Source organism: Ochlerotatus camptorhynchus, unplaced genomic scaffold (genome assembly GCF_037179485.1).
Source record: "Ochlerotatus camptorhynchus isolate MF236.1 unplaced genomic scaffold, CSIRO-AGI_Acam_v1.1 ptg000114l, whole genome shotgun sequence".
NCBI lineage: Eukaryota > Metazoa > Arthropoda > Insecta > Diptera > Culicidae > Ochlerotatus > Ochlerotatus camptorhynchus.
In genome coordinates, this window is record NW_027040604.1 from 2543507 (window position 1) to 2551062 (window position 7556).

The following is a 7556-nucleotide window of genomic DNA, read 5'->3' on the forward strand; positions in this document are numbered from 1 at the left end:
TTGTAACTCCATCTGACAGCATGTGGCGGTGCCATCTTTCAACCACTAGATAAAGTGCGGCGTGCGTGTAACGATTGTTTTTTTATGGCTCCACTCAATTAGAATTCTCTCACTTACGCAGACACAGGTAGCAAACCGGATGTTTGGAGTATGAGTGCCAGCGTAGTGAGATGGCTCACACTCAGAGATATGGATCTCAAATAATAGCGCGGCTTGTACTGTAGGCGGGAATGCGATGGAAAAACCTCTTGATCGGGCTTTTCCAGATCATCACGGCGTTTGAGCAATTGTTCCGCCAACAAATGTATATTGAATTTTCTGCGACGCAATTAGCCTGGACCTTGATCAGGCGTTTTCAATTAGCCACACAATCACTTTCGTGAAGCTACGCATTCTAATCAGACGTGTCTATTGCTTAATACCAGTTGAACTGTACCAATTTATTTGAAAAGTGAGGTGAGCAGAGATATTAGATTACAAGTGAAATACTTAAATTGATAGTTATTGTAGTCTTTTCTAGTTCATTACTCATTATAAACCGTCGAAATCCGACAATTAATTGTGAGAAGAAAAAAACGCAGGTATGTGTTATCGCGTGGTGTATGAGAATTGCAGAGATTAATTTCGTTGCGGGGTAGTTTTCCCTTCAACGAAGGGTTTTTTTTATATATTCTACGAATCCTCGACGAGTGCATAGGAAGTTATCACGTGATTACCGTGGATCGTGAGATAACCGGTGGTTTCCATCCGTTCGTGACCCCAGAGGGTGGACGATTTGTCGAGCCCTAGTTCATCAGATAACCCCACCCAGTGATCCACGCTTTCCGTCACTGCCACTCATCCGTCGAGTGAATCGACCGCTCGTGAACGCTATTGGAAATCGAGCGCAAGTCGACCCATTGATAGAATCGGAATCTTGCTGACTCCCACTAAGCCAAGTGTGGTTGAGCGTCGGCCTCTCGTTTTTCGACACTGCTACGTCACATTCGCCGACTCCCACCAAGCGATCGCTCTGCAACTTTTCCTCGTCGTAGAACACCGCCTTTGTCGCATCGTGATCACTACGCATCGAGCAACGTCGCAGCATTATTTGTTCATCGGAACGGCGTCCACAGTGCTGTAGTAAGGGCAGAAGACAATAGCCTCGAAACTGTAAGTTTAGAATAGATAATTTGAGCTCAAATTTAGGAACCTTCCCCAGACCAATGTAAATATTGTTTTAACTATGAGAAGTTCCCTGAAAATACAAATGCTTCTTCGCCTAGTGGATTGTGAAGCTTCATCCTAACTACAGTAATATTAAGAGTTTGTTCCTTCCTTTCCGCATATTTTGTTTCCCGTTTGGGTAAGCTAGGGAAACCATAGTGTTTGAGCCACTTAAACTCGCCCTCAGACCGAGTCTCATAGCCGGACCGGAAAACGCGTCAGCAGTCTCTCTAGTCAGAGAGTGGCGCTTAAGCTGCTGTTCGTTGTGTGCACAACAAAAACGTTACAATTTTATACGATAGATGAGGTGATGAAAGTATAGAGTTGATAGTTCCACTAGAGTACGGCAGTGTAAAAATTGTATATAGAGAGTAGAAAGCGAGCAAGGACAACTTTGAGGAAGGTACGAATCGGGTTGATCATCTCTCTTTACCAAGGAGAGGCATGGTGAGGGGAATCCACCCTCCCTCCCCCCGCCACTACAGGTAAAAAGAGGTAACAATAGCTGCAATTTGCAAACCTACGACTAGATGCCTTCCTTCAGATAACGACTTGAGTGCGGTTTCTGATTCAAACACATCGTCGGTACAAGAGCAAATCGGTGATCATCTCTTTTGCCAGTTATGGCGGGGGGAGATACCCCTCACCATCCCTCCCCAACAGGGGAGTTTGGTAAAGGAGATAATTAACCCGATTCATGCATTCCTCAAAGTTGTCCTTGCTCGCTTTCTACTCTCTATATACATTTTTCACACTGCCGTACTCTAACGGAACTATCAACTCTATACTTTCATCTCCTAATCTATCGTATAAAATGACCATTTCAAGTCTGTTATTTGAAACTTGGCATCTTAAATTATGTAAAATCGTTAACTTCACGCAGAAGTAATACAAACATAAATAGTTGAAGTATTCAAAATGTGTTCTGAGAAGAATTCTAAGAGAGTTCTGGTGACATCTCCAAGTAAATCCCGGAAATTCCAAAGGATAGCATTCCGGGACCTCCCTTAGCTCAGTCGGTAAAGGCACAGCTACAAAGCAAGACCATGCTGGAGGTGGCTGGGTTCGATTCCCGGTCCAGTCTAGGAATTTTTCGGGTTGGAAAATTTCTCGACTTCCCTGGGCATAGAAGTATGATTGAACTTGCCACACAATTATACTAATGCAAAAATGGTACAGGCATCGAAAGCTCTCAATTAATAACTGTGGAAGTGCATCTAGAACATTAAGTTGAGAGCACGCAATAAGCTAATATGCCATACGCAATAAGCTTGAAATGCGAGGAAGAAAAAGAAGCATTCCGTGAACCTTTGAAGATGAGTATAAAAGAATTTTGGGGGAAGGTGCCTCCCTGGTACAGTACTACCGAGGTAAATAGAATTTCAAATGTTGAGACTTTAGAACAAATGTCTAACAAAATAATTAATAAGTCCAGACAAAAATCGTTGCAATCGTCAATTGCAACTATTAATTCCTTTTATACTTAGATTGATTTAGTTTTAGGTTTTAGCTCTAAGATGTCAATTGTTATACTGACATGCAGGTTTAGAAAACCTATTTAAAATACTGAGTTGCCAAGGCAGGAACAATGGAAAAACACTTAGATATATATCATAACAATTAAGGCTGGTAAGTTACGGTAGTAGCTGGAGCACTTAGGTTAAAATTAAATGTAATTTATTTTGAATTTAGAACAATTTAAAGGAATAGTATAGTGCTAATTCATCACAACATAGCTAAATCACCAAGGCACATGTCCATAAACTCTAGATTCATCATTCAAAATTCAATCAGATTCAATTAGCTGGAAAACTTTTGAATACATCCTGAACAACCTGCAGTATTAAAAGAATATTTGAATTTTTAAACAGTTGGAGATCCACAGAACTTGACCTACCTGAAATCTTGAAAAGCTATCTAACTATACTTATATCTTCGTCTATATGAAGATCTTTTGAATATTTCCTGCTATCTAGGAAGGATGTCTGAAAGAATATCCTGTAACTTATGCAACGTTTCCCTTAAGTTTTACACAATTTCCCCAACTTCGACGAAATTCGCTGAATTTATTCCAAATTCCATATTTTTTCCATCTCTCTCAATTCCATCTCTGAACATCTTTGCACTTTTGAAAGACACCTATCATCTACAAATATCTGGAAAGTTCCTTGAAATTTAATGAAGTTCCAACCCCCAAGAAGTTCATGGAGATTTTTTGAAGTAAGATCTCTGACAAACTTCGTCCCTAAACAGAAGCGAGGATTCCTGAAGTTCTTAGATGTTTATTAAACTATTTTTAGATCTTCTACAAAATTCCTTGAACTTGTTCAAAACTCCTTACACTCATATGAAGTTCTAAGCAGGTCCTCAAAATGCTACGAAATTCGCAAAACTTCTACAAATTTTGCTGCACTTCTACGTTTCTCGTTGATTTTTCACGAAGTTGCACGAACGAAATTTCTTGAATTTATACGTAAATTCCTCAACTGCAAGTCCATGAGGCTTCAAAAAAGTGCCCTGCAATTATATAGAGGTTCCCGATCAATAATGAATTTCGTTGAAGTAAAATAATGTTCCCTTAACTCGAGCATATTTTTTTTTCTTTATTAGAGTGACTTTCAGGCACTGGCTGGTTCGTCACTTAACTCAAACATAAATAAATTTTCCGCTGTTTTTAGAACTTTTCCAAACATAAATAAATTTTCCACTTCTACGCTGTTTTCAGAACTTTTCCTAGTTCCTTGTTTCTACGATTTTTTCTAAATATCTATGAAGTTGCTAGAATTTCTACTAAGTTTTCTCAATTTCTACGATGTTTCCTGATCCTCTGAAGTCCTTGAAGTTTTACGAAGTTCTCAGAAGTTTAATAAAAATTCCTGGACTAAGGGCCAATTGTTAGAGCCTGCAGACGTCTTGTTTTGCCATCGGTTAAATATCGATACAATATAATTTCTCTATAGACCGCATTATATGTAACGTATTTTTAGATCAGTTTTCAAAATTACGCATCGTGTTCATTCATAGCTTAAATTTACATGCCATGTAAAATTCAATCTGCATGTAACCTTGGGTCATGTGATGATATTTTGAGGTTAGGAAAAACTATTTATTTTATTATAAATGTTTACGGATTATTCTATCATTATGGTTTATTTAGATTTATTCACAGTAACTAAAACTTGTCTATTTTTTATTCTGTCATGGATCGCTGAATATTCCTAAGCAACAAAATGGCACAGTTGGCATGGATGGCTACACTGAGCGAATTTACCATGTCGTCATTGCATGATTAATCATTCAGAGCTATCCGATTTCTTTAACATCGAAAATAATATGAGATACCCGATTGACTGATAATTGACATTAAATGGGATGATTCATCATAAATATCATAAAAGAAACTAACATCAACCACTTAATGAAGTACTGTTCAAATTTTGAAAGGTATTAACAAAAAATGAATTCAAGAACAGAAATGAAGTAAAATCATCCAAGTTAGCCCCATGACGAAAATCATACAACAACTGTCATGCAATTCATTTTCATATCGTTCCAGTTTTCCGTTGCGTTTTGGCTTCGCCATTTTATATTCGCAGCTGGATGAACGCGCACTGAGCAAAGGGGCAACATTCGCAGTTTTTGGTGGCTCCCAGTGATCGAAAAATTGGTGAAAATTAGTGAAAAACTGTCGCAAAGTGGTGCAAAGTTACTGCCGGAAGCCACGGGAAGCAGCTGGTGCCAAGTGTGACCGCAGAAAAGGTGCATTTCCGATCGGGAAAAGATTCTTTCGGGCTGCTGCTACCGCAGTGCTAGCCTTTCTCCGCTGCTTTTTGGCTGGTTATTTTTTTTCCTATCCGTGAGCTTCCGAGAGTGTGTGTGTGGTGTGCGTGGGGTTTCGTCCGACGGACGGACGGAACAAGATAAAAAGCAGCTAGAAGCTAACAAGCAATTCCGATTGCAAAGTGAACGGCTAGGGTACGGACGGACAGGGAGCGAAGAATAAAATTGTCCACCTGCCATGGCTGCCCCGTAGAAGCTGGCGCTGGCTGATCCTGCCTTGATGCTACTGCTGAATTGTTGTCCGGTGCAAGGTGTGGTGTGGTTTTTTTTTTCTGTCGGAAAGGAACTGTTGTAGGACGAGAGACCACCAAAGAATTCGGAATAACACTATCCGGCGGACGGGAAGACCAGCCAGGAGACCGGTAAGCGATGATGATCTTTTTGTTTGTGGTGGATATCACGATGGAACCATCTATAGCGAGGTTTTTTTTAATGGAAAACATCGAGAGAAAAAAAAAACTGTTCCAAAACCCTCACCAAATATTTCGACCGACTCCACTTTTCCTCAAGTTTTTGAACATCATTAATAATACATATCTTTCCAATCCTAGGAATCAGATGCAGGAGTACCTTCCCAAGGAGACCAACGACTTCCGCTAGCTGTGAGATTCTTCAGTCATTACAAAACATTGACCACATGGCACTGAACTTCGTGCTTGACCTCCACAACCGACGCAACATAACACTGAAGGATGTTTTTGATGTCCAGACTAGCGTCAAGAAATTATATAGTCACCTTGAAAACCTGATCCGCTTCATAGTACATGATAGTACCTTTGCAGGCATGTGACCCACAAACACAGTATATTACAGACGTTTATCTACAAAACATGTCTTCAATGTTTGATTTCATTGATACAGAGCACAAGTTCTTTAAGTTTCTTATAGAGGTGGACCTTTTCAGTGAACCGAGAGTATTTATTGCTAAAAACGGTAGTATCGATGAAGCAGGAAGTGACACGAACATCAAAACTACACATTTAATCTTAATGAACGTAGAGTTTCAAATCAGAAAATTTCTCTAAACCGAAGATGTGCTGTCTGAAATAATTAAAAATATGTACAATCTAAGGCACACAAGTAATAGATATTGCAATTTTGTCAACGGAGCGCTGTATCAAAACAATGTAATGACAATTTTCGATGGCCCTCCTTTTACATTAGAAGAAATGGGAAGAAAAGTTATGTTTCGCAGAAAAATATATCAAATAAATGAATAACACTATTGTCCAACTTGTAAAACAAAAGCGTTTAATTTACAACATTAATTTACTGTTCCAACGATTTAGAACAGATATATTTTGGTATGATCACAATTTTTAAACTGTAAAATAAGATTTCTTCTTTTTATATATTTTTCATTCAGATTGCACTTATATTTCATTTGAACATTTCATGACAATTTATTTTGAAACTGTATGACGAGTCCGTATCATTCTCAATGTTAATCATACGGTTTGTTCATTGCAAGTCTTCCTAAGAATGGATGATAATCATGCTGATTTAGAACTGATGGTTTACAGTGTGCATAATGAAAATCATCCTGTTTTAGAATTGATGCTATTCAGTTCTTCTGTGCTTTGAAAGCTGAATCAGAGAATGATAATCTTTCTTAAATAGAAAAATAATCCGTATGGGGCTCAAGTGAAGCAATAATCATACATTCATGTGTGGACAATTTGGTTCAGTGTACGGATGGATGGATGGGCGGAGAGAATGTTTAGATCCAAATGAACTGTCAAAATCTGAGCCAATCGAACATTTCAATTAGATTTTTTCCGAGGATTTCTTATTCTTATTAGAAAAAAATTGAGAGTATTGCAATCGAACAGAAATTCAATCGCCTCTATGTTTTGTGTGCTTCTCAAATTCAACTAGTTTTTGGAATCAAAAACAATATTCTAACTCTATTGATTAATTTATCTTCGTTGGTTAATGAATGGCACCAAGAAATGTGCAAAATATTGCGATGTATCAATTATTATTTTGCACGTAAATCGCATCAAATATAAAAGTAATTTGAAATGCTAGCTTCTAGCAAGGGTTGCAAGAAAATTTATTCCACCTATCTCTCCCTCTGAGTATTTCTAATTTCCATCACGGTCGAGAACCGAAAAAAAAACAAATAGGGTAGAGCGCTACTTCGTCGTAATCGCCCATTTCCGGTCTATCGATCAGAAAAGATCAATAATATCAATGATTTCACCGTGCACCAATTAATAATAGGTTTGTTCCGATGCGTTAGTTCATTAGCTACAACAGCAATCCTGTTAGAGCGCATTGTATGAATATTTACGCTCATTGTTCTCAAAACAAAAGAAGCACTCCTAGCGAATCCCCTTTTTCTACGTTTATCCGTAGGACGAAGAAAATCTAATGGCGTTTCAATGCGTTAGGACGGAATTGAAACTCGTAGAACGAATTTAGAATCAAGAAGCAGTGTTAGATTTTAGACAATATCTTAACAATTTGTGACTCTTTATCAAATCCTATGTACGTATGGAAAGGTG